We start from the raw sequence: 26,511 nt of genomic DNA, 5'->3' as shown, positions 1-26,511 counted from the left end.
AGTGTCCCTCGACTGACGATTGGATTAAGAAAATGTGGTATATATATACAATGGAATACTACTCAGCCATAAAAAAAGACAAAATCGTCCCATTTGCAACAACATGGATGGGCCTGGAGTGTATTATGTTAAGTGAAATAAGTCAGAAAGAGAAAGACAAACACTGTATGATCTCACTCATATGTGGAATATAAATCAACACATGGACAGAGAAAACTGGACTGTGGTTACCAGGGCAGTGGGGGTGGGGGGTGGGCACAAGGGGTGAAGGGAGTCATATATGTGGTGATGGACAAACAAAAATGTACAACCCAAAATTTCACAATGTTAGAAACCATTAAAACATCAATAAAAAAAAAATTCGCCGAGCACTAACAGTGCCAGACACTTGCACTTCTAACCATCTAATCTTCATGACAACCCAAAAGCTAGATACTATTATTAACCTCCATTTGCAAGCTGATGAAAGTAAGGCATGGAGGGGTTAAGCAACTTGTCCAAAGCCACACGGCTGGTAATTAGTGGAGTCAGGATTCAAAGCCAGCTGGTCTGCTCCATCATCAATATCAGTATAACTACCCTCCAGCCCACCTTGCCATCGTATCTGCAAACCCACCTCTACCTTTCAAAAGGCCCTCCTCTACCTTGCTCAACAAGATGCACATCACACCCCTTACACAACAATGCCTAAGGAACCCAAACATACTGTCTGAGCTATCCAGGCTTCCACTGACATCCTGACAAGTTGCAGTCAGCCATTCCTCAGTGTACGTGGGTTTGTCTTACACACATTTGGAATGGTGGGGACTTTCTATTTAGGGTTCCTCCAATTCTGAACCCTGTTCTCTTAATAATTTCCATAATATTGGAGGTGAGGATGAGTTTCAAACAAGGCTTGGTGTGAAGTCTGGGCTGGCGATCATCTGGCATGACGCTGAGGATGAGGGGGGCTGTGGGCACAGGTGTACACGCACCGGGAACGCATATGGGGCACCTGGCTATGTGGCATGCCAAGGCTTGTAAGGTCATTGAAGCAAAGTCGAGAGGGGCATTGCAGGCAATACAGGACGTTATCTTCTCTGTTGGGAACCTCACTGTTTACTTATTGCTGAACTGGTGGCCTTTCCTGTAAGTCAGCTAACAAGGGGCCACCAAAGTGGAGTGTTTGCCAAGCGGCAGTGTCGGTCCCACAGTCCCCTCACAGAGGACAAGGCCCTTAGGCATCAGAATGAAAGCAAAGTTATTTTTTTAATGTGTTCTTGGCTCTCACTGGGCACGGCATGACAGGGGCCCAGAGTGGCATCTTTAACAGATGACTCAAGCACGCTATTTCAATCCGTTCCAAGTTCTGCAGTGACAGTCGATTTTTTAAGCCTTGTCATCCTTCAGAGCCATTAAGTCAGCAGGCGCAGTTGTCTGGCACTGAGACACAGCTACGACTTCACAAGGTTTAGCAGACGATCCATAAAAGGCATTTCTCTCCGCTTTGCACCCACCCACCTCCCACCCCCACTGCTTCAAACACAAAAAAAGAAAAAATGGTATTGCCACCCCAAAAATAAATAAATAAGAAGAATGCCTTTGGTGCCCTGAATGTGGTTCTGCACAAGGAATCTGCAAAGACATCCAAGTTATTCTTGGAGTTTTAATTCAAAGAAGGAAGTAGATGGTAGATGGCTCGGTGTGTGCACTCTAGTGTCAAATTGCCTGGGTCCGAGCCACAACCCTGCCTCTTACAAGCAACATGATCTCAGGAAGCTCCTTGGCTCCTGTGAGCCTCAGTTTCCTTGTCTGTCACACTGGTGACATCAACAGTACCTACCTCTGTAAATTTTCAGTTAAGTGAGATGATGTGTGGTGAGTGTCTGGCTTAGAGCAAGGGCACAATCGACACTAGCTGTTATTAGGAAAAAGCAGAGAAAGAGATTAACTGGCTGAAAATCATCGGCAGAAATCCAAATTCTCAAAGGGAAGGAAGTAGAGGGAAGGGTAAGGATCTGGGAAAGAGTGAAGGGTGAGCTTCTGACAGCTGGATTCCCCAAGGTTGCTGGGAAGGCTTTGGTGTCGTTTCCTGCATGTTTAAAAAATAAAAATGAAAAGGTCCTGGGTTTCCTGCCTACTTCACAGCAAGGCAAGGAGATCAAACTCCTTGCTGTTGAGTGGAGCAAGCTCTCTAGAGAAGGGTATTACCTAAACAGAAGTTATTTTTTAATCTTTTTATAGGCAGTGAAGGTAAAAGACTTTCTTTGAAATTAATTACAGAGTCAGAACTGGCCCTGTTTCCAAGTCCCTTTTCGGCCTGATAAAAATGGCAGTCAGATGTCCCAGCAGGGCAGGAGGAAGAAATGTTGTCTTTAGCAGGGGACTGCGGGACATTTCTCATTCGGCCTCCTTTGGGCAAGAATCCCAGGTCTTCAGACCTCCATTTAGAAAGCCTCAATGGGGAGATAATAGTAATATGTCCTTGTTCCTCCAAGATTTTCAAGTGTCATGCAGATATTAACGAATTAATTCTCCTAAGTCAGTAGAGAAAATTGCTTCCAAAGCTATCTGAGCACTCTTGAAACGTAAATGAAGTCTCAACCCAGACCACCTCTCTCATGCCGAGAGCATTGCAATGGCTATCTGTGCACCTGGAACAAAAGTGGAATCTACTTCGAAGATCTGGCTGCTACTCACTCTCTTCTCATCAGATTGGCTCCCAGCTCATTCCACCTTGAGGCTTTTGCACTTGCTGTTCCCTCCGCCTGGAATTCAGTTCCCCGAACTTTATGCCTGCCTCTCACCCTTCAAGTCTCATCTCAGAGGTTACCTTCTCAGAGAGGCCTCCCCAACCACTGTCTCAAGCACACTCCCCCCATCTCTGTCTCTTATTTTCCACATAACATTTATGTTCAAGTTAAATTGCCTTGTATGTTTCTTTGTTGGTTACCTGTTAATTGCCACCCCAGCTAGAAGAGGAGCTCCAAGAGGACTTCTGTTTGCTTCTGTGTTTCCAGCTCCTTTTGCCATACATGGCACATCTAGTACTCAGTAATTTTTTGATGAACAAATAAATGCAGCTAAGAGAACTTGATTCATTTACCCATGCCCAAATTTAGAGGAATAATACGACATGCTGTGAGTAGAAGGCCCATCTCTAAGATGCTTAAAACTCTGACAGACATTGTCCCAGTGCTGATCCTGCCCCCAAGCCTTCTTCCTTTGGCTTGAGCGGACTCAGAATGTCCTCAGGATGTCAAATCCATGCCTCTAAGGACAAACTGCTGTCCCCGAAGACCACGTGTTCTCACCCGGCCCCCAGGACTCAGCCTGCTTTGGAGGTTGACATTAAGGCTCCATGTGACAGCATGGAGAATTGGGGACGTGAGATCAGGGCTACTGGGCTTTCAGAGCTGGAGCCTCGGAGGTCTAGTCCCACTTCCTTGATCATGAGGAACCAAGGTCAAGAGTGGAAGGGACTCACGGGAAGACAAGACCATAGCGAGCCAGGATTCGAGCCTGAGTTCCCCTTGTTCCGCCGGACCCAGAGATTCCCCAGGAAAGGAGACCTAACAGCTCCTGACCACCTACTGTGTGCAATGCAGGTGAGGTACTATTGTGCCCATTTTACACATGAATACACCAAGGCTCAGAGAGTTTAAGTGCCTGCGTTCCAGGTCATTGAGATGTCAAGGGAAGAGACCATATTTGAATTCAAGTCTATCAAACTTCAAATACTCTGTTATTTCAACTTTCACACCTCCTCCCTCTCTCAGTGGTATGTTAACATTATCTTAAAGGTGGTGTGGGCCAAAATTCTCACAAAAGCTAACATATTTCCCACAATAACAGTAAAACAAAATACTATTACTTTATGTGAGACCCTGTGCTATGACCTCAATTAATTCTCACATTGGCACTTGGAGACTGAGGCAGGTTGGAGCAAGGCTGCGTGGATTTACATCATAGCCCTTACAAGAGAGGTCAGCTTAGTCAGGCATTATCTTTCTGTGCCTCAGTTTCCTCATCAGTAGAACGCGGGTAACAATATCTACCTCATAAGGGCATTGTGAGGATTAATTAGTTATTACATATAAAGTGCTTAGAGCCACAGCTGGCACAAGTAAGCATCAATAAACGCCATCTATTATTACTCACCATCCTTCAACAGAGAATGAAACGAAGGCTCCAAGGGAGAACGCAACGTCTCCACGTGGGTGACCTTCGGGAACTTCAAGCTCAGGATGTTGAAATGGAATTCTTCACTACCAGTGCTCTCCCTCCCTGCCTGGATTCTGCACAGCTGCCCAAACTAGAAACCTCCAACAGCCTCTCTTCCTCCTCCCTCTCACTCTCTACGTTCAAGTGGTCGCCTACACTCAGGAATGTCCTTTGAACCCGCCCCCCATCCATGTGTTCCAGGTCATTGAGACGTCAAGGAAAGAGACCACCCTCCAACGCCTCCATCTCCACTGCCTTTGCCCGAGTTCAGATTCTCATCGTGGATCCTCTAGAATCCTGTGTTAGTTTCCTCATTGGCCTCCCTAACACCAGCCCACCCTTCCTCAGAGCTGCTACAGCAATCTCCCTACAAAACAGAACTGATCCTGTAGCCCGCCCTGTCTGTTTGCCCACAGATCCTTTCTTGCCCTTGTCCTGCAAGCTGTGTTTCTCCTCAGGCTTCCCTGCCGGCTGTCTTCTGATCACATTTGGCCAAAGGGAGGCATTGGTGGAAGATCTAGGGTGGGAAAGAGAGAAGTCAGGGCATTTCTCTCGCAGCTTCTCTGCCTCAGGCAGTGACCCTGGCAGCTTCTGCATCTCTCCCATGGCTTGAGCTCAGCTGGACAGCACCCACTGTGGATCTACTTCCTACTGGATAACCCCAGCTTCTGGATTCTAGTAACACTACCTTCTCCCCATGTCCCCCCAGTCCAGAGTGGTACTGGCTTCCTGCCATTGATAACCTGTAAGCTGCTATACCATGCCTTCGTTGGTTCCTCAGCTCTTCCCTGTATTAAATTGTTTCTGTTTGAAATACCTAGACAGATTTATGTTTTTCTGGTTGACCAATTGTACTTCCTATCAATCTCTGCTTAAATAACTTTCCAGAATCTTTTCTCCATAATAAAGTCCAAATACTTTGGAATGTCCTTCAGGCCTTAAAAATCTAGGACCAAGTCACATTTGCAGATTCATCTTCCTCTAAGCACAGTAGGTTCCTGCCACCCTGAAATGTTTCTGTTCCCCAAAACAAACTATGTTCATCCTCAAGTCAGGACCTTTGGCTGTGACATTTCCTCCCTCTGAAATGCCCTCTCCGCCTGGCATATTCTGTTCACATTTCCAATCTTGTCCCTACAGCTCATTCTCCTACAATGGTCTCTTCTATTTATTTATTTTATTTTTATTTTTTATTAAGATATAATTGACATACAACATTGTATTAGTTTTAGGTGTCCAACACAATGATTTGCTATATGTATATATTGCAAAATGATCAACATGATAAGTTTGGTTAAGATCCATCATCGCACAGTCACAAAAATTTTTTTCTTGTGATGAGAACTTTTACAATCAACACTCTTAGCAACTTTCAACTATACAACACAGTATTGTTAACTATAGTCACCATGGTGTACATTACATCCCCAGGGCTTATTTATCTTATAACTGGAAGTTTGTACCTTTTGACTACCTTCCCCAATTTTGACCCCTTGCCCCGACCCCACCACCACCTCTGGCAACCACCAATCTGTTCTCTATATCTGTGAGTTCAGGTTTTTTTTTTTGTTCTTTTTTTAGATTCCACATATAAGTGAGATCATACAGTAGTTGTCTTTCTCTATCTGACATTTCACCAGCATAATGCCCTCAAGGTCCACCTATGTTGTCATAAATGGCAGGATTTCCTTCTTTTTTTAAGGTTGAATAATATTCCATTGTATATGTATGTACCATATTTTCCTTATCCATTCATCCATCGATGGACACTTAGGTTGTTTCCATGTCTTGGCTATTGTAAATAATGCTGCAATGAACAAGGAGGTGCAGATATCTTTTTAAGACAGTGATTTCATTTTCTTTGGATCAATACCCAGAAGTGGATTGCTGGATCATATGATAGTTCTATTTTTAATTTTTTAGGCACCTCTGTTTTCCACAGGCTGACCCTTTTAAAATCGGTCATGTCATGCCCCTTCTTAAAACCCTCTAACTCCTCCACACAAGATCCAAACTCCTTGCTGTGACTTAAAGGACCCTGTGTGATCTGACCTCCTCTCCTACCACTGCCCCCTACTCACCCTGCTCCAGCTACACTAGCCCCCCTGCTGTGCCTTGAGCAAACCAAACTCCATTCCTCCTAAGGCCACTGCACCTCCTGTTCTCTCTGCTTGGGAGGCTCTCTCCCAAGATCCTCCCCTGGCTTCTTCTTCCTGCCATTCAGGTTTCAGACCAAATATCCCCTCCTCAGAGCAGCCTTCTGCTGACCATACAGTCCAATGTTGCTCCTCCAACGTCACTTATCTGTTAACGAATCCTTCCAGATCTAGTTCAACGTCAACTCAGTGGTTTCTTCCTCAAAGTTTCCACAGAACACTGTGTGTTTGCCATCATCATTATTAGCATCATCATTGCTAAGATTTATTGAGCACTGCACTTACTATGCATGAGACACTTTCTAGGAGCTTTATTGAAGGAGCTTTAATGAAATGTATTATTTCATTAAATTCTCACAACAACTCTATGCCCAGTACTATTATTACCTCTATTTCACAGAATGGGAAACTGAGGCACAGAGAGGCAGATGAACTGTCCATGGCCACTCAGCTGGTGATTAGCAAACCCAGAGGATTGTGAACACCCCAAGGGTAGGAAACATGACCTCATTCCTTCCCTGCCGAATGGTTATTGACCACCAATAGTGTACTCTGTGCTAAGCACTGGGGATACAGTGGCAAAAAAGACAGAATGGCCTCCATTCACATGGAACTTAGGTTCTAGGAGGGGAATAGGTGGTAAGCCATAGTTACCTACGTTACTTAATGATGTTTGAGCTGCATGCTGGGAAGGAGAAGTAGAGGGTGCTAAGACTGCATGGGTCCTGGAGACTCAGGAAGGCTTTCCTAAGGAAGAGGCCTGGGTGGGGCGGGAGAAAAGAATGGGCTTTCCAAGCAAAGAGAACATCTCCATGCAAAGGCCTTGGGAGAAAGATGTAGGTGTTTGGAGGAACTCAAAGGAGGCCAATGTAGCCCCCGAGGGAAGGGGTGGGAGAGAGAAGGCTGGAGGGGAAAGTCATACATGATTGTAGGCATATCAAGAGCCCTGGGCTCAGTTATCTCTGTAACCCCAGCACAGGGAACACGGTGGGCACTCCATAGTGGTTTGTGCTGTGGTTACTGTTTTAAATGAATGAATGAACAACTGAAAAAGAAACACTTCTGTGTGTTCTGGCTGCCAGCAGCTGCTCTACCTGTTTTCCAAGTCAGAAATATTTAAAAGAGAAAAAGACCCTTATCTTTGACTTGGTGAAGAAAAATTCCACCAGGGAAAAACTGGATTTTGAAACAAAAGAGATGAGTCTCTTTGCACTGGGAAGGGTTTATACTTTCATCACTGGTGTTTGGACAATGGTTACTAAAACCATAGGAAAGGCTTACATGAATCCATAGCTATGGATTTTTTTTATTTTTATCTTTTACTGAACCTGAGCTCAAGAGACTGATGTTCATTACAAGCAGGTGTCTCTGGTTTTTGGAAACCTTTTATTTATAGTTACCTGGTATTTGAAATAGGTTATGTGACTTATGGGATAGTTGTTTAAGGCAATAACTGCATGGGTCCCGCAGAACAGACCAAGTTAGTATAGTCTGGTGCCCCAGAAACTGATGGGGACTAAGTGGGACAGCATGACACCCTGTATATGAAGCCCAATATCTGGGCTGGAGATTCAGGGCAGAGGCCCAGGAAGCCAGTGGACCCCTACTCAGGAGGAACAGGGAACCTCCACACCACCTTCCAGCCAATTCCACTTGGCCACGCATCTTGCCCATCCCTACTGTCTTCAGTGAAGCTACTGTCATCAGCAGTCTCATCTACAGAAAGAAGAAGGATCATAGATACAAAGATAATGCCAATAAAATAATAATAATAGCTAACATTTAGTGAATGTTTACCAAGGACCTAAACTAGACTAAGTTATCTTCACAACCATCCGTAGGCAAGTGCTCATTATTACCCCAATTTCACATAGATGGGGAAACTGAGGCACCATGAGGGTAAGTATGTTGCCAAGAACACACAACTGATACGTGGAAGATCTGAGATTCTGAACCCAGGAAGTCTGGCTCCAGAGCCCTGCTCTTAACCAAGCATCACCAAACAAAAAGAAAACTTACATGAAATGGGGGACATATCCAGAAGTTGCCAAATCCATCTAGTAGGAGTTCCAGAAAGGAGAACAGACAGAAATGAATGGAGGCAATAATCAAATATTATAGAAGAAAATTTCCCAGACCTGAATTCAAATTGTGTCTTCAGATTGGACGGGCCCACTAAACAATAAACAGCATAAATTGTAAAAGTGAATTTTCAGAATATCTGAATGCCAAGGATAACCAGAAAAGGTAAAAAGGCTGAGGAGTATGGTAGACAGAACAATGCCACCCCCTTACAAAGATGTCCACATCCTAATCCCCAGAAGCTGTGAATGTGTCATATTACATGGCAATGGGAAATTAAAGTTGCAGGTGGAATTAAGGCGCTAATCAGCTGACCTTAAAATAAAAAGATCATCCTGGATTATCCAAGTGGACCCAAACTAATCACAAGCGTCAGTTTAAAGAAGCAGAAGGAGGTGCGACCAGAGAAGAGGAGGCTGGAGTGATGCAATGTGAGGAGGAGTCACACTGCTGGCTTCGAAGGAAGAGGGTCATGAGCCAAGGAATGTGGGAAGCCTCTAGAACTTGTTGTGAAACTTAAATGAATTTATACACATAAAGTGCTTAGAACAGTGGCTGGTACAGAACAGGCCCACATGTGTACATGTTTGATATTATTACTTCTATGAGATGAGAATCATTTTATTATCTAAGTCTGAAAAAGAAAACATAAAAAATGAGAGCATGCACAAATTCACTTATAAATACAGATACACAATTTTAAATGAATTAGAAAATCAAATCCATCAGTTCATCGAAAGAATAATACACATATATTAGGAATACAAGGATGGCTAAACATCACAATATCTATTACTGCACTCAATTAGATCAAACAATTAAAAGGGAAATTGCATGTTGTATGGTTATAAAATAAATCTACAAAAATCAAGTTTTTTTACTATACTAGTAATTATCAAGTATTACTTTTAATAATAATTAAACTTAGAAAAGTGGGTTTGAGCAATATAAGAAGATCATGGAATGCTAGTCCAATAAATCTGGTATTTATTAAATATACAGTGGGAAAAATTCAAATTGGAAAAATAACATAATTCTATTTTTGTGGAAATGGGTAGCAATGGAGATACTGAAGGCAGAGAGACTCTTAGGAAATTATTGCAATAGTCCAGTCAACAGGTAATGAGAAACTGAGCTGGGACAGCGGTCTTCCCAGAGGAATAATTATTAGTAATATTTTGGAGAAATCAACAGAATTTAGTAACTAAAGTCCGGACTGGGTAGATGGTTATACTGCTAGGCTATGTAGTGAAGGATGACAGAAGTATTTCCGGAAAGACAGCATGGCGTTTAGTCAAGCTGATTTTGAAATACCTCCAGAACACCCAAGTGGTAGGAAATACAGATCAGAGGCTTCAAATAAAAAGTAGGCACTAAAACATTAATAGAGAAATCACTCATGGAGAGATGATCAGAGCTACACGAGTAAATGAGATCACCTAGGGAGAATGTGTAGCCCACAAGGAGGCCCAAGATGGAACGCGAGAAAATGCTGACATTTAAGGGATGGAATGAAGACAAGAAGTCAGTAAGAAGCTTGAGTAGTTGGAGAGCCAGGAGTGGGCAGAGCCATGTAAGCCAGGGAAGAGTTCCAGAAAGGATTACCGCAGCCAGCAGTCTGGAATGCCAAAGAAGGGTCAAGTAGGGAAGCATTCAGCAACACGGCCTCCAGGTCTTTGGGGAAAGGTCAGTGAAATGTTGGGGTTGAATGGAAGCATCCTGCAGCGTACCCGTTAGGCAGAGATAAGGAGTAGGTGAACTAAAGAATCTAACGTACTTTTCAATAAAAGCGAGTAAGAGCTTAAACTGGGGGATTTGACTAACAGATTCAAATCCCAGCTCTCTGAGCTCAACCTTCCTTACACGTAAAATAGGGGTAATACTCATACCAACTTTGTAGGAGTTATTGTGATAATTGAGATAATTGATTTCAGGGGCTTAAATGGCACCTAACCCATAAGTGGTCGATAAATGTTAGGTATTATTTCAATCAAATAGATGACGAGACCATCTGCTGAGAAAGGGCCGGAAGCAGGAGGAAAAAGCAGAAACAGCTGCTATGTGTCTAGTTAAATAACTAGACAACGTCTCAAAGCTTTAAAAAAAAAAAAAAAGATGACCAGGAGGCAGCAAGGAGTCAACTGAAGCTGAGATGAACGTGCAATGGACCCAACCAACACTCAACCACTGAGCAGCGGGGTGGTGGTGGATCAAGTGAACTGGGAGAATGGCAAAGGTTCAAATAATCCGGTGTGACTGCAACCTCCAGAGAGACCTTGAGCCAGGGGCACTCAGCTAAGCCTCGCCTAGATTCCTGGCCCACAGAAACTGAGAGATAATACATGCTCATTGTTTGAAGCTGCTAAGTGTTGGGGTAATTGATTATGCTGTTCTGTGCCTGACACTTTCTGGATGTTGGGAATACAGAACTACTTAAGACTCCATCTCTGACATTTGGGCACTTTTAGGCGAAACAAGGATATGAACAAGTGATTTCAACAGAGCACGGTCCAGGCATGGGGGTGGGTGGATCACTGGTCAACTCCAATTGAGAGGAATCAGAAAACCGTCGCAGAGGAAGTGAAACTTAATTGTAGTCTTGAAGGATGAATCAAAGTTAGCCAGATGGACAAGGTGGGGTATGGATAGTTTTATTCAGAGGAACAGATGTGTGCCAAAGTACAGAGGACGAAATAGCATTTAAATACCCGTGGTTGAGTGTGGCTGGCATTAGACACAACCAAATAATGGGAAGTCTTGTGTGCTTTGCAAAAACTCCCAAACATTCAAAGGACGGTCATGGATAATATATATTTGATTTATTCAAGAACCTAGATTATTTTTGAAGTCATTTTTAGGTCAGAGGTCACAAGTTGGCATCCCCTGGGGAATATGGCCTGCACACATGCCTGTTTGGTCCTCAAAGTTGTTTTATTATAGTTTGAATTAGTCATTAACATTAACAAATAAGAGGTTTCAGATAAATATCCAGATGTCTAGCTTTGATTAAAATGTCAGAAGATCTGAAAACTGAGTTTGCATTCCCATTTAACAACAACTGGCTGGAGTGAGACGGCAGGTGCCCCCTTAGACAGAGAACACACACTCCAGGTTACCACCGTTCCCACCTCGCCCACTGAAGGCATTCGGCTTTGCATCTCCTGCTCTGGGAAGATAAATGTGTACTCAGTATAAACATCACAGCTGTCAGGGGATGTGTTGGTGAACCCCCATCACCTCATCAACTGAGCAACCACTTGGAAGGATCAAGCAGAAAAAGTATTGATTTAAGGCAGTGATTCTTACACTTTAACGTGCATGCGAATCACCTGGGGTCTTGTTAAAATACAAATTCTGAGTCAGTAGGTCTGTGGAGGAGCCTGAGATTGTGCATGTCTAACAAGCTCCCAGATGATACCGATGCTGCTGGGCCAAGGACCACCCTTTGAGTAGCAAGGGGCTAGGGGACCTTGGCATCACCCTCTAGTCTTGAGAGTCAGAGTTCTTCTGGGATTGGAGGGTGTCTTCTCTGCTGAAACAGAGCCTCTTCTCATGGGAGTCAGCCCTGGATTTGTGCTGGGCTGCTGATGGAAGCTGACTGAAAACAAAATAATCAGTGTATTGAAAAGATCACTCCTTCCAGAGTTGTGTAGAACTTGTGGAAAGTAAAGTGCACCAATTGACATCTGCCATGTGCCCCAGGTTATCTCATTTAATCTTCTCCCAAAAAAACCCACAACAACAAATTATTAGGTATAAGTATAGGGCAGAGGGTAGAACGTGGGCTCCAGAGCCAGACTGTCTAGGTTCATATCCCAATTCTGCCACTTATTATCTGTGAAACTTTGGGCAAGCTACTTACCTCTCTGTGCTTCAGTTTCCCGTTAGTAAAATTGGGGATCATAATAGTACCCACCTCATGAGATGTTGTGAGGATTAAATGGGTGAATACATGGATTATGCTCAGGACAGTGTCTGGCATACAGTAAGCGGCCAACAAATATTTGCTATTATTAATATCCCTTTTTGGTGGATGAGGAAAACAAGGCTAGGAGAAGGTAATTTGGTCATAGATTAAATAGTGGGCCCAGTTTTCTTTTCAATGACCTTAGAGAGTAAGGGAGGAGAAAAAGTCCTGGGTGAATGAGACCTTATCTGGGAATAAAAACAGTCCATGCCCTCCCTCTAAGCCCTTTCCAATTTTATTCTGCAGCTCAGTCTTGTCCAGGAGACACTGGCACATGGCAATAATAATAAAGAAAATTTACTGAATATGTACATCAGCTCATTTAATCCTCACAACAATCTTACGATGTAGGTACCATTGCATTGTTATTCCTCCACTTTGAAGATGGATGTTTGGAGACTTGCCCATGCTCACATACTTGGTAAGTCTTAGAACTAGGAAGGATTCAAACCAAGGCAGTCTGACTCTAGAACCTGGAGAGCTATACTGCCTGGAAAAAAATGGATATATAGATGGCTTAATTGATGAAGTCTATCAAACATCTAAGGAAGAAATAATACCAATTCTGTATAAAGTCTTCTAGAAAATAGAAAAGAGAAGAATACTTTTCAACTGATTCTATAAGACCAACATTACTACCAAGATCAGACAAAGACATTACAATAAAACTGCAAACCAATATCCCTCAGGATTAGACATGCAAAACTACTAAATAATATATAAGCATATTGAAACTAACAATATACAAAAAGGATAATACACCATGACCAATAGGGCTTATCCCAGGAATGTAAGGTTGGTTTAACATTCAAAACTAAATCAAATAATTCACCATATTCGCAAACTAAAAAGAAAAAAAAAACCCATATAATCATCTCAATAGATGCAAAAAAACTCATTTGTAAAAATTCAACAATATTTATTCCTAATAAAAACTCTCAGCAGTGTATGACTAGGAGGGAACTTCTTCAACCTGGTAAAGAGCATCTACAAATAACCCCCAGCAAACATCACAATGAAAGAATGAATGCTTTTCCCCTAGGATTAGGAACAAGACAAGGATGTCCTCTCTTGCCACTTCTATTCAACATTGTACTAAAGGTTCTAACTAGCACAATAAGGCAAAAAAAAGAAGGAAGGAAGGAAAGTAGGAAGGAAGGAAAAAAGAGAAAGAAAAGACAGGCATTTAGATAGAAAAGGAACAAGTAAAACTGTCTTTATTTGCATGTGGCATGATCATCTATGCAGAAAATCTGATGGAATCAACAAAAACGCCAGTAGAACAAATAAGTGAGTTGCAGGATACAATCTCAACATACAAAAATCAATTAGATGCCTATATAATAGTAATAAACAATCAGAAATTGAAATTAAGACATTCACAATAACATCAAAAATATGAAATATTTATGGATAAATTTGACAAAAGATGTGAAAGACTTACGCACTGAAAATTACAAAACTTTGCTAAGAGAAGTTTTAAAAAGACCTAAATAAATGGAGGGATATACTCTGTTCATGGGTTCACAACAACTCAATATTGTTAAGATGATATAAATTCTTTCAACCTGATCTACAGAACCCATGCAATCCAAATAAAAATTGCCAGCAGGCTTCTCTGTAGAAATTAACAAACTGATTCTAAAATGTATATGGAAATACAAAGGACCTAGAAGAGCCCAAATACCTTTGAAAAAAAGAACAGAATACTAACACTATCAAATTTCAAAATTTATTATAAAGCTATAGTAACCAAGACAGTGTGGTGTTGACATAAAGATAGAAAAATAGATCAATGAAACAGAATAGAGAGTCCATAAATAGACCTACATATATATGAACAACTGACTTTTAACAAAGGCACAAAGACAATTCAGTGGAGAAAGGATAGTCTCTTCAACAAATGGTACTGGAACAATTAAGATATTCATATTCAAAAAGAAAAATGAACTTCTATCCATACCTGACATCATATACAAAAATTAACTAAAAATGTATCATATATCTAAACATAAAACTTAAAACTGTAAAAAATTTAGAACATAGGAGAATACCTTTGTAACCTTGATCTCAGCAAAGATTTTTCAGATTCATCATCAAAAGCATGATGCATAAAAGAACAAACTGATAAACTGGACTTCATCAAATTTTAAAACTTCTCTTCAAAAGACACTGTTAAAAGAATGAAAGACAAGATACAGACTGAGAGAATCATATATCTGATAAATCGTATAGCTGATAACAGACCTGCATCTCAAATATATTAAGAACTCTCAAAACTCAATAATAAGAAAACCAAACAAGGCAATAAAAAATGGTCGAAATATTTGAACAATATTTCACCAGAGACAAACATCTAGATGGAAAATAAGCACATGAAAAAAAGATTCAATCATTAATCTTTAGAGAAATGTAAATTAAAATCACATACCACTTCTGTACTTATTAGAAGGGTTAAAACTTAAAAGACTGACCATACCAAGTGTTGATGAGCATGTGGAGAACACAGAATTCTCATATACTGCTGGTGGGAATGTAAAGTAGCACAATCACTTTGGAAAACAGTTTGCCAGTTTCTCAAAAAGTTAAAAATGTACCTACCATATGAACCAGGCATTCTACTCCTGGGGATTTACCCAAGAACAAACAAAACTATGTCCATACAAAAATATGTACATGATTGTTGATAGCAGCTTTATTTTTAATAGCCCCAAAACTGTAAACAACCCAAATATCCATCAACAGGTGAATTAATCTGTGTTGTGCCCAGACAATGGAAATTAAGCAACAAGAAAGAATGAAATATTGATACATGCTACAACACAGATAAATCTCAAAATCATTATACTGAGTGAAGGAAACCAGACCAAATCAAAGTACATACTGTATTATTCCATTTTCATAAATTGTGGGAAATGCAAACTAATGTGTACTGGCAGAAGACAGATCAGTGGTTATCCGGGAAGGTGCATGAGAAGACCCACAAAGGGGCACAGGAAACTTTTGAGGGTGATGGACATGTTTATTACCTCGATTGTAGTGATGGTTTCACTGGTGTACACATAGGTCAAAACTTATCAAATTGCACACTTTAAATATGTGCAGTGGAGTCTATGTCAATTATACCTCACAAAGGCTGTTTAAGTATACCAAAATTTTTTAACTGGATAGATAGATGGGTGGGTGGATGAGTGGGTAGATGGGAAGATGGATGGATGGATGGATGGATGGATGGATGGATGGATGGATGGATAAATGGAAGGAGGGAGGGAGGGAGTCATCTTTCCTTCACTTGTGGCCTCAGAAACAGGACATTTCCCCACTGGATTTTTTCAACAAGCCTTTCCTATCACCTTAGGGCTCATTTGACTTCCGGTTCATAGTGTGTTTATTGTCTGTCCCAACTCCTTCCACCCCTAAGGACCAAACTCTTTTTTTTTTTTTTTTAGGAAGATTGGCCCTGAGCTAACATCTGTTGCCAATCTTTCTCTTTTGTTTCTTTCTTTTTTCTTTTCTCCCAAAAGCCCCTAGTACATAGTAGTATAGCGTAGTTGTAGGTCCCTATAGTTCTTCTATGTGGGACGCTGCCTCAGCATGGCTTGATGAGCTGTGAGTAGGCCCACACCCAGGATTGGAACCTGTGACCCCAGGCCGCTGAAGCAGAATGTGCAGACTTAACCACTGCACCACTGGTCGGCCCCAGGACCAAACTCTTGATCACTAATTACATTGTCATTAGATTGGTCTCCCTCTGGGACTGTACAACCTTTATTAGTTCAGAGCTTATCATTTTCTTGTCTCACCACATTCCCAGCACCAACCTTAGCACACATAAAAAGGCACTCAATAAAGATTTTTCTGGTTAACTGATTTACTGATTAATTAATTGGAAAAGCTAAAAATTCTATAAGGTGTTGTTTTCAAAATCCAATAGGATTTAGGGGATTGGGTTTTTACTGAACTGCTTATCTTAAAAATAAGTATGGGATCTTTGATTTCCAAATTTCTGATAATTGCCACATAATGGTTTTATAATCAGAACTGGATCTAAAAATAACTAAATAAGTACACGTACCACTTAAATTTTAAAAACAGCAGCCCCATCAGATTCATTGGTGACTCAGGCCAAATTAGACTGGGTCTTTTCACTGTCTGTGCCATGTCAGAGGTTGGCCTCCCACCCTCCTCTCCTCTTTAAGCTTAAAGTGGTTCTGGAAGATTCCAGTAGAAACCACAGAGTAAACTGAAACAATGGATTCATGGAACACGGCACTCAGAAAAGGGAGCCAAGGCCAACCAAAGTAGTCTGCTTAGACAAAAGCCTTGATCCAGCAAATTTCTCAGAAAGTTCCATCTATATTTATAGCTTTGGAAAGCTTTGGGGAACATGGAACACTCAGGTTGGTGGAATCTTGGCTTTGAGAGGTACTGGGAATAAAGCGTTCCCTCCTGGCTTAGACAGTAAGAGAGCCGAGCCTGGGGTTTCTGAGTCCTTCCTGACCTAGAGGAGACATTTGTTCTCTCTGTGCCTCCGTTTCTCCCTTTGTCTAGTGGAATTTATGTTGACCTACTTGACTCATAAAGCATACAGTAATAACAGCCACCATTACTTACTTAGTGCTCATTATGTTTGAGGCACTGGGCTGAGTCATCCCATTTTCACAAACAGCACTATTTTTTAATGCCCATTGTATAGATGGTATAACTGAGGCGCATGGTGACTAAGTAACTTACCGAAGGTTCACACTGCCAAGTAAGTAAGTGGTGGATCAAGGATTTGAACTCAGGTCTACCTGACTCTAAAGTGCTGTGGGGCTCAGATTAAATGTGATAAAGTATAAACAGAAGAGCAGAGGAAACAACCATTTCTTAAGCCTCTATTACAAGCCAAGCACCTTACGCCAGCCACAAATATGAATTGCTCTCAAGTTGAAAGGTGAAAGTAATATTATGTTTCTTTATTTGTTTAACCAAATATAATCTAATTCAAATCCCACTCCCAGCCCCAAGAAAACAGGATTATCAAGAAGTTGAGTTAGCAGTCATTGATTAGGCCCTCCCGTCCATCATGTTTCAAGCCCCCATTCTTCTTTCTGGGATCCTGGGAAGCCCCAAGCCATATCAGTGGTTGGCCTCCCGCTGGGCATCCAGTGGCACCATCTGCTCCACTTCCTGGGGGAGAGGGGAGCAGGGGAACCACTGGCCACCCTCCCCCCAGAGCCTGGCCTCAGGTATCCACCCCATGACTCCCCAGGCCCCCCACAGTGCCTGCTCTTCAGAGACCACCTCCCCTGCACTGCTGTTGAGCAAAGCTCTCAGAGAAACCACACCCTCCCTCCCTTCCCGGACTCCTGAGATCCGACAGCCTATGGAAAAGTCTGTCAACTCTTCCCTCGGAGCCAGTACAAACTCCAACTTGAAGGACACAAAGATAGACTTACCCTCCTGAGCAAGAGAAGAACAAGAACATCCCATCCTTTTCTGATGAACCTCCAGCTGAGAAAAGAAGATACAATTCATTCTTCAACAGGCTGTTCTGCCATATTAACCACCTGCATTATCTCATTTAATCCTCCCACTGCTCTGGGAGGTATATTTGGAGGCTGGAGCAGGGGTGCATTGCTTTGCTACACTCTATCCGAGAGGGCTCCTCCCCATTGTGGGAAGGGCATCAGCTAGCAGCAAATACAGTTTTAGGAAGAAGATACATGCAATAGAGAAGAAGGAAGGAGAGTCTTCCCCAGCTATCGGTCCTGATGTCACCCTAAAGCCCCCAGGTTCTCAGGGGTGGTGAGAGGCATCATTTCGGGCAGTAGCTGTGGTCACTGTTAATATTTATCAAGCACCTAGTACATCCAGGTAATGTGCTAAACCCCTTAAGTACATTGTTTTATTTCATCTCACAACAACCAAGAAACAGAAGTGTTATTACCCCAGTTTTGCAGACAAGAAAACTAAAGCTTATAGAAATTAAGGGTTTTTCTCAAGGTCTCAGGGCCAGCGCAGAGGTAGGATTTGAACCCAGGCAGTCCGACTCCAGAGATTATACTGGCTCGCATAGCACCTTTACAACCAAACCCATGAGGCAGTTGTTAGTACCCTCTTTTCACAGCTGAGCAAGCAAAGGGTTAAAGAGGTGAACTAACTCACTCAAATTACAGACTAACAGAACCAGAATCCCCCCCCTCACCAAAATCAGCCTCCTAGAATATTTGCCCAAACTGAAGGAAAGCACTTTGAAAAGCCAAGGAGAAATGCAAACCTAAACCTAATTTTTCCCCCAAACTTTAGTTTGTCCTCTCCCTTAGAGGAGAATCAATAGGTCTTTCCTTAAGCTGCTGGATCCTGGGGATCTGGGAAGGAAGAAGGGCTCACGGCTCCTCAGAGGGCCCTGCTCACACACAGTGGCCATTGGATCTGCAATAGAAAAATTTGTAAAAAGGTATGAACAAATAACAGCAAATTTTTATATGGTACATACTATGTGCCCAGGCTCTGTTCCAAGCAATTATAAACATATTAACTATTTAATCCTCCAAAAAACTTTATTAGATCAATACTAGCGGGGTGCTCTTAAAAGTTGAACAACGAGCTCTCAGGCAGAAGGTTTGCGCATGTCCCTGGTGTAAGACTCCCACCATGGCCAGTTTCAAGCAACCAGTGTGACGTCATGGATCTCAGGGTTGGGAAGCAATGCACAGTGACACTCATATCATTGCCACTATGCAGACACAACAGACCTAAATAGCCTCAAGAGCTTAGATAATAGTAAAATAATTAGGAATTGATGACTTATTACCTTTGGTTTTAATATAATTTATTTAAGTTCAAGTTTGTAAAATTTAATTTTTAATAATGGCTGTATTTAACAACCAGCTCACAAAATTCCTGATAATTAAACAGTTCGCTTTCATGAGCTTGCTCTGGCTTCATCATGTAACTGATCAATACCATCACTGCCATTTTACAGAGGAGGAAACTGAGGCACAGAAAGGCTGGGTAATTTGCAGAAGTTCACATAGCGTGGAAATGGCAAAGCCAGAATTCAAACCCCAGGCAGTCTGCCTCCAGAATCTGGGCTCTTAACCATCTCACCTAGTGCTTCTCTTGCAAAATGCAAAACTGCTGTGTCTTTCTGTCCGGACTCACAGAAGGGCTTGGGGTTTTAGTGCGGCTTGTTCCCAGAACCTTGGGGGAAGAGCAGCGGCCTCCATCCGCCTCCACAGGGGAGGGTCTCTGGCCCTGCGATTGGCTGTGGACGACCACACCTGGCCGTGCTCCGCGTCTGGCCGCGCTGGGCCTGGCCCTCCAGGCCCGACTGCGCCTGCGTTCAACCGCACATCCATTATGGAAAGGAGGGTCCCTTAATGTAGCGCAAATTATAGCTGGAACACAAGCAAATTGCCGGCTTTTACTAGCACATAAACTGAGCGGAACCTTTGAGATAGATCCACATTACCCTAAACGGCATCCATAATTCATACCTGCAGCAGAAATGCTTCCCTCTCCGAGGCTGGAGCCGATCTATTATTGATGGGCCCCTTAGAAGGCCACGGCAGAGTGTTTCTCGTGCTCCAGCCATCTGCCGGCGTGCTCAATTCCTCAGGCGGCGGCAGCACATTTATTCATCAGAATCAACTCCCAATTAGTTTCCTTGCAGGACCCGGGGGGGATTTATTTGAGGAATCAAAGTGAGTGTATCTAGAACAGTACCCCCATTCCGACCCCTGTGACGCTAATCAATACATACAGAACCAGCGAGCAGCGGGCAAGCGTTCGTTTTCACTCACAAATGCTGCTGCCTTTGGAAATCACGGGGAGCAAAACTAAAAAGCAATACCCCTCCTTCCCCGCAGAGGGGTTGGCTGGCCGAAGGGTTCTAGGGACAAGTCACTAGATTGTCAGAGCACAGGCATCGGTGTGATTTTTCCATCACCCAGCCTTTTGAAGCGCCAATTATATTCTAGGCTCTTTGTAAAACAGCTTATAACAACTCTGTGAGATGGGTATTTATTATTCTCCCCCATTTTATAGATGGGGAAACTGAGGTTAAGGAACTCGCCCAAGGTCACACAGCTAGTAAGTGGCAGTGCCAGGATTTGAGCCCAGAAAATCTGATTCCAAAATGCATGGGCTTAACCGCTACTCTGTGCTGCCACCTGGAGGAAGAGGGAAGGGAACCCACAGGCTATTTCCAGTGGATCACAAATCGCTCATGCAACTGCGACATCCAGCTACCATAACACCACAACAGCTTGACAAACACCCCAACAGACTGGTTACATAAGGAGGTAAATGGTGTTTTTTTAATGTTATTGCTATTTCATATTGTGATTTATTGTTTCATTGAATGCCTAATTTTTAAATGACTAAATGTACTAATGGCATTAATAAACAGATGGTTTAAGAAGACAATCTTTTTAAGTGAGGATTTGGGGGGCATGGAGGATAAATCACGAAAGGGGTACCCAGAAGTTAAAATGTTGAGATACACTGGACAAAGATCAAACCATCAGAATTTAGAGCTGCAAGGAGACATTTGTCAAACATTCATGTCCATGAAACACCTTCCCACGTACCAGGCTCTGTGCCTGGCTCTGGGGATACAAGAATCAATAAGATGTGGATCCTAATGTCCCGAACAGACTAGTCAGGTAGAGAGACAAGTAAATAACTAACTATAACATGTGCAGAATAACACAGGGCTGGATGTACACAGGGCTTCCTGCAACCGTGCCTTCTCCTTCCCACCCCAGGGGAGGCTGACCCCGGGTGGAAGAAATCGCACCACAGTGTGGACTGGTGAGACTCTACATGCAAGCCCCCCAACCTCTGCAGGGCTCTCACCCTCGTAGGCCATCCTCTTTAAGTGTCTCTGGGCAGCTTCCTCTTCCATTTCCTTAGGAAGTTCCTTCGACCTCATATCCTCCTTCTCCTAGAAAATTGTGGCCAACGGTAGGAAGAGCGTAGAGCTTCCCCTAGACCACCAGCAAACTTCCCTGCATCTGTATCTCCCAACCTTTGTGTCTCATCTTCATCCTCTCCACTGTGGGCAAAACCACAGAGACGGTTCAGTTGGTGTGAGGTGTGTGATGGGCCCAAAGCCATGGACCTGCCATTGAATAGAAACCAAGATGGTACACAGAGCTGACAGTGGAACAGGAAAGGGGAGCATGTAGAGCCAAGGGGAAGGTTTACATAACTAAGGGCGATCAACTGCAAAGTCCAAGCGAGTTGCCTGAATGATGAGGCATCCTAGCATATGGAGCCAGGGATGGAAAACCCAAAGACAGGCGAGCAGGATAGTGGGTCAAGCAGGCACGTGACTGTTTAGAATACTTCAGTGCCCATATCCCCCATGACCCACAGGAGAAAGTCCAAAATGTGAAAGAGTATTATGAGATTGGGAACTTAGAGAATGTTGGAAATATCCCAAGACCCCTAAACTATTTCCCCACTGCTTTTTCACTGCCAGACAGCTTATAAATAGCAGCAACTGCAGATGGGTGGGAGGCAGTGGGAGAGAGATGCTGCCATCTTGACGGTGCTGGCCCGGCCTGCCCAAGAGGCCAGCACCCCATCATTCCCCAATAAATCAGGAGGTCATTTTTCACTGAACTGAAGCTCAATATTCCCATCATTTTCTCCCCTAACCAGCCCCGAGATTGCTCTGTGCTCTTTATTACCTTTCAATGACTTAAGCCCCTGAACTGAATAACTTCATCAAGGTGTCAACCTAAACAGATTTTCCCCATAATGGCCCAACTCTCACAGGTTCTTAATGAAAAATATTGATTCCCAAGGATTAGTTGCAGATTTATGTGTTGGGATGCTGATCTCTCTGTCACCTGGCACCTTATCAGTGGATGAAAGGACCTAGTTTCCCTTCGTGGTTTTCAAAAAGCAATCACTGGCTATGTCAAGGGGCAGCTTAGGTCCAGAAAAACAAATAAAATTCTGTGTCTGGATCCCATGGAATACTTAAGAGACAGTGGAGGAAGTGGGAGGTGGTGGCGCTGAGACACCTGTCTATCTTTCCTCATTAGCATCTTCACGGGTTGGGTTCTCGGGGAGACCAGTTACAGAGACGCTGGGAGCAAATGTGACAAGCAGCCCTCCTGGTATGACTGATCTCTGGGACACAGTCTGGAGAAAAACATGCTGTGTACACCCTGTCTGGGGCTAGAGACACCAACTGGAAGGAATTCAACAGCTGCTGTCTCAAAATGGCATTCAATCAACACCAGCCTAGGTTGGCTCTGCCAACTCACTCTGTTAAATGTGATTCTCCAGGGATGATGTTGAGACTCTGGCACCTAAAAGCTCAACACGCTGCAGAGCAGAATCTCGCCCATCACCCAGAGGTGGCTGGAATGGAATAAGACTCATTCTTTATCTATTTGATAAATATTTATTGACGGTCTGCTGTGTGCCAGGCACTGGGGACACCAGGGTCAGCCAAGTCAGATGCAGCTTCTTCCTCTCATGGAAAAGGCAGACAAAAAAACTACCACAAATAAATGTAGAATTGCACCTATGACAAGACAAGATGCTGGGGGTGGGGACACAGGGCTGCAGGAGCCTGTAACAAGGGGATTTCCCTAGTGAGAGAGGTCAAGAGAGATTTCTCCAAAGAAGTGATGGTCAGGGTAACACCTGAAGGATGAGAAGGAGTTCATTGGAATAGCAGGGAGGGTGGGGAGCATTGGGGCAGAGAAGTAGTGTTCTAGCAAAGCCCTGTTCTGCAGGGAGCACGGCACTGCCTGTGTGGCGGGAGGGCAGACAGAGGTGGGAGTGTGTCCCGAGAGGGCTCCGGAGAGGCAGACAGAGGCCAGGCTGGATTTGGGTCACTATTCTAGGAACAATAGGAAGCCACTGAAGGATTTCCAGCAGGAGGGTGACCTGATCACCTTCCCTTTGCAAAGATCACTTTGGCTGCTCTGTGAAGCACGGATGGAAACAGCTTCGGAGTGAAAGCAGAAAGAAGAGGAAGGCTTAGGAGGGGACTGCAGTGGTCCAGGCGAGAGATGAAGCAGTGATGTTGCTGGCGATGGAGAGAAGTGGACAGAACGGAGGAATATTCTGGAGGGAAAATCAACAGGCATTGGTGCTGAACTGCACGTGGGGTGCAGGTTGAATGAAGGAAAGGAGGGGATAAGGGTGACTCCAGGCTTCTTGACTGAGCTGCTCCTTCTCTGAAGTGATGGCTGCCTCACCTTGGGCCATCCAGGGTTTCTCTAACCACTGGGAAGCTCCTAGAGCAGAGGCCGGCAAAGGTTTTCTGTAAAGGGCCGGATAGGAAATATGTTAGGCTTGAAAGACATCCGGTCTCTGTCTGTCACTGAGCTCTGCTGTTGTCAAGCAAAGGCAGCCCCAGACCGTATGTAAACAAATGGGTGTGGCTGTCTTCCAATAAAACTTTATTTACAAAAACAAATGGCCAACAGGATTGGCCCTTTTGGCTGTAGTTTGCTGATCCTTGCCCTAGAGAACGGGGAGGAATTTGAAAGCTAGGCTGAACTTCTGGATTCCCCAGTCCCAATGAGCTGGCATATTCCATTGAAATACTGTGCTCATTCTCAGCCCTGGAAGCTTTAGACCTGCCCAGGGAAATGAAATAGAGCACTGAGGACTGGAGGGAGGAGGGGACGGGTGCAGGGCCCCACAAAACACCTAAGGTCAGCGGGAGACTCCCAGAGCTGGAGCTGGGCTGACAAAGTAGACCCCTAGCATCCCCAGGCCTCCGTGGGGTCCCCAACACATTCTAGAAAGGAAATCCAGGATAAGTCCTGACTGTACATATTCATCAGCACTTATAACACAATAAAAAATTTTTTTAAGTATTAATAAATTTTTTTAAAATCAGAAAGGTACACAAGAAACCAATAAGTGCTTACCTATAGGCCTGAGAGTGGAAATGGGGTAGGAATGAGACTGTCACATATATACATTTTTATATCATTTTGGTTTTTGAACCACAGGACTATATTACCCAAGTATTATCTACTCCAAAAAATTAGTAAATAAATTTCTTCGTAAAACACACTCTGTTTCTATATGACTAGAAATGTATCTAGTTGCCTACCATTAGATTTACTTATTTTTTTCTAACTTTGAAAAAGACCTATATTGGGGACAGCCTGGTGGTGTAGTGGTTAAGTTTGCGTGCTCTGCTTTGGTGGCCCAGGGTTCGCCAGTTCAGATCCTGGGCACGGACCTACTCACCGCTCATCAAGCCATGCTGAGGTGGCCTCCCACATAGAAGAACTAGAAGGACCTACAGCTGGGATATACAACTACGTACTGGGGGCTTTGGGGAGAAAAAAGAAAAAGAGGAAGATTGGCAACAGATGTCAGCACAGCGCCAACCTTCCTCAGGAAAAAAAAAAAAAAAGACCTATATTTATCCCAAAATCACAACCTAAAATTAGGCGTGGGGCAGATTTTAAGCATAGCTGCATTACATACAGAACTGCAGATTGGTTAGCAAAAAATTAACGAAAGCACCCTTTTCTGGTTTGATTCTCAGGTCTGCTCTCTCAGTTACTAAAAGTCTGCCCCCAGCTTCTGCTCTTATGTTTTAAACAACTCCCCTTCTTCAGGTCACAGCACCAGCGTTTAATCTCCTCCTGCGTTGGAGACAGTCTGGTGGGACTGTCAATCAAAAAGTTCCGCCCCCTAGATGTTGGTCATGTGACCCAGGCTAGACCAATCGGATTATCTCTCCCTGGAAAGAGTCTTGAGGGCGTCCTGCAGAGAAGGAGAAACAGTAAAAGTTCCTTGAAGAGTTTTCTATTAGTTCTTGTTTGCTAGATCTTTGGGGCAGCTCTTTCAAGGGTATGGTTATTTGACCTTTGTTTCCATTTTAATTGCTTTTTATTATTATTATTATTATTTTTTGCCTAAGTTGGTCAGAATCCATTTTTGTGGCTTGATACTGCTGAAGGGATCCTGCTTAAAAATCTCCAGCATCTCCCTGTGGTTTATAACACAAAGGGCAGACGGCATATACAAGTCCCAACAAACTCTGATTCGGTGTCCCTCTCACCCTAGGCACCCTCTGCTTCAGCCCCAGTAAAATTTCTGCTCTTTCTGCTAATGCACTGACTATACGTCTGTGCTCTATTCCTATTTTGTCACCTGAAAACTTCCCTACTGATCATTTGAGACAGGGACTGTGGCGGATCAGAGTGCCAGTTCTAGTGGAGACAGACCTGGTAGCCAGTGATTGCTTTTTTATAAGCCCTGCTCTCCAAATATGAGATTGGTCAGGCTCTTCTCCCTTGAGAATCACACCAGAGTCTACCACAACTCTAGGACCAGTTCCTGAGCCCATTTCCAAGGTCCGGGATGATAGTGTTGTGGCTGTGGCAGCACCGAATTCAAGTGTCTCCACCAGTGGCCCTTGGGCAAGGTGTTTACTCCTTCTAGCTTTCGGTTTTCTCATCTGTAAAATGAGGATATGGATTATACCTACATCACAGGGAGGTTTTATTTATATATTTAACACTATATTATCCCCATTTTGCAGATGAGGAAACTGAGGCACAGAGAGGTTGTTAGTTATCCAAGGTTACAAAGCTAGTATGGAGATGAAATGAAAGATTGCATGGGCATTACTTAGCACAGGGCAAAGGAGATGTAATAAATGTTTCATAGAGCGGTAGCTATTTGTTATGGACTGAATTGTGTCCCCCTAAAATTAATATGTTGAAGACTTAACCCCCAATGTCACTGCATTTGGAGATAGGGGCTTTAAAGGGGTAAGTAAGGTTAAATGAGGTCATGAGGGTGGGGCCCTAATCTAATGTGACTGGTGTCCTTATAGGGAGAGAGAGACCCGGGGATGCTGGCACACAGAGAGAAGGCCATGTGAGGACACAGCAAGAAGACAGCCATCTGCAAGCCAAGGAGAGAGGTCTCAGGAGAAACCAAACCTGCCAACACCTTGATCTTGGACTTCTAGCCTCTAAAACTGTGATAAGTAAATGTCTTTTTAAGCCCCTACCTGTGGCATTTTATTATGGCAGCCCTATGGACTATTGAAGAGACCCCGCCTTGTGGTGGAAATCACAGCTGCTTTTAAATGTTCATCTGACACCA

Source organism: Ceratotherium simum, chromosome 26, assembly GCF_057802395.1.
Source record: "Ceratotherium simum simum isolate JZ-2026a chromosome 26, ASM5780239v1, whole genome shotgun sequence".
NCBI lineage: Eukaryota > Metazoa > Chordata > Mammalia > Perissodactyla > Rhinocerotidae > Ceratotherium > Ceratotherium simum.
The sequence above is the reverse complement of the archived record's forward strand: the minus strand, read 5'-3'. Positions refer to the sequence as shown.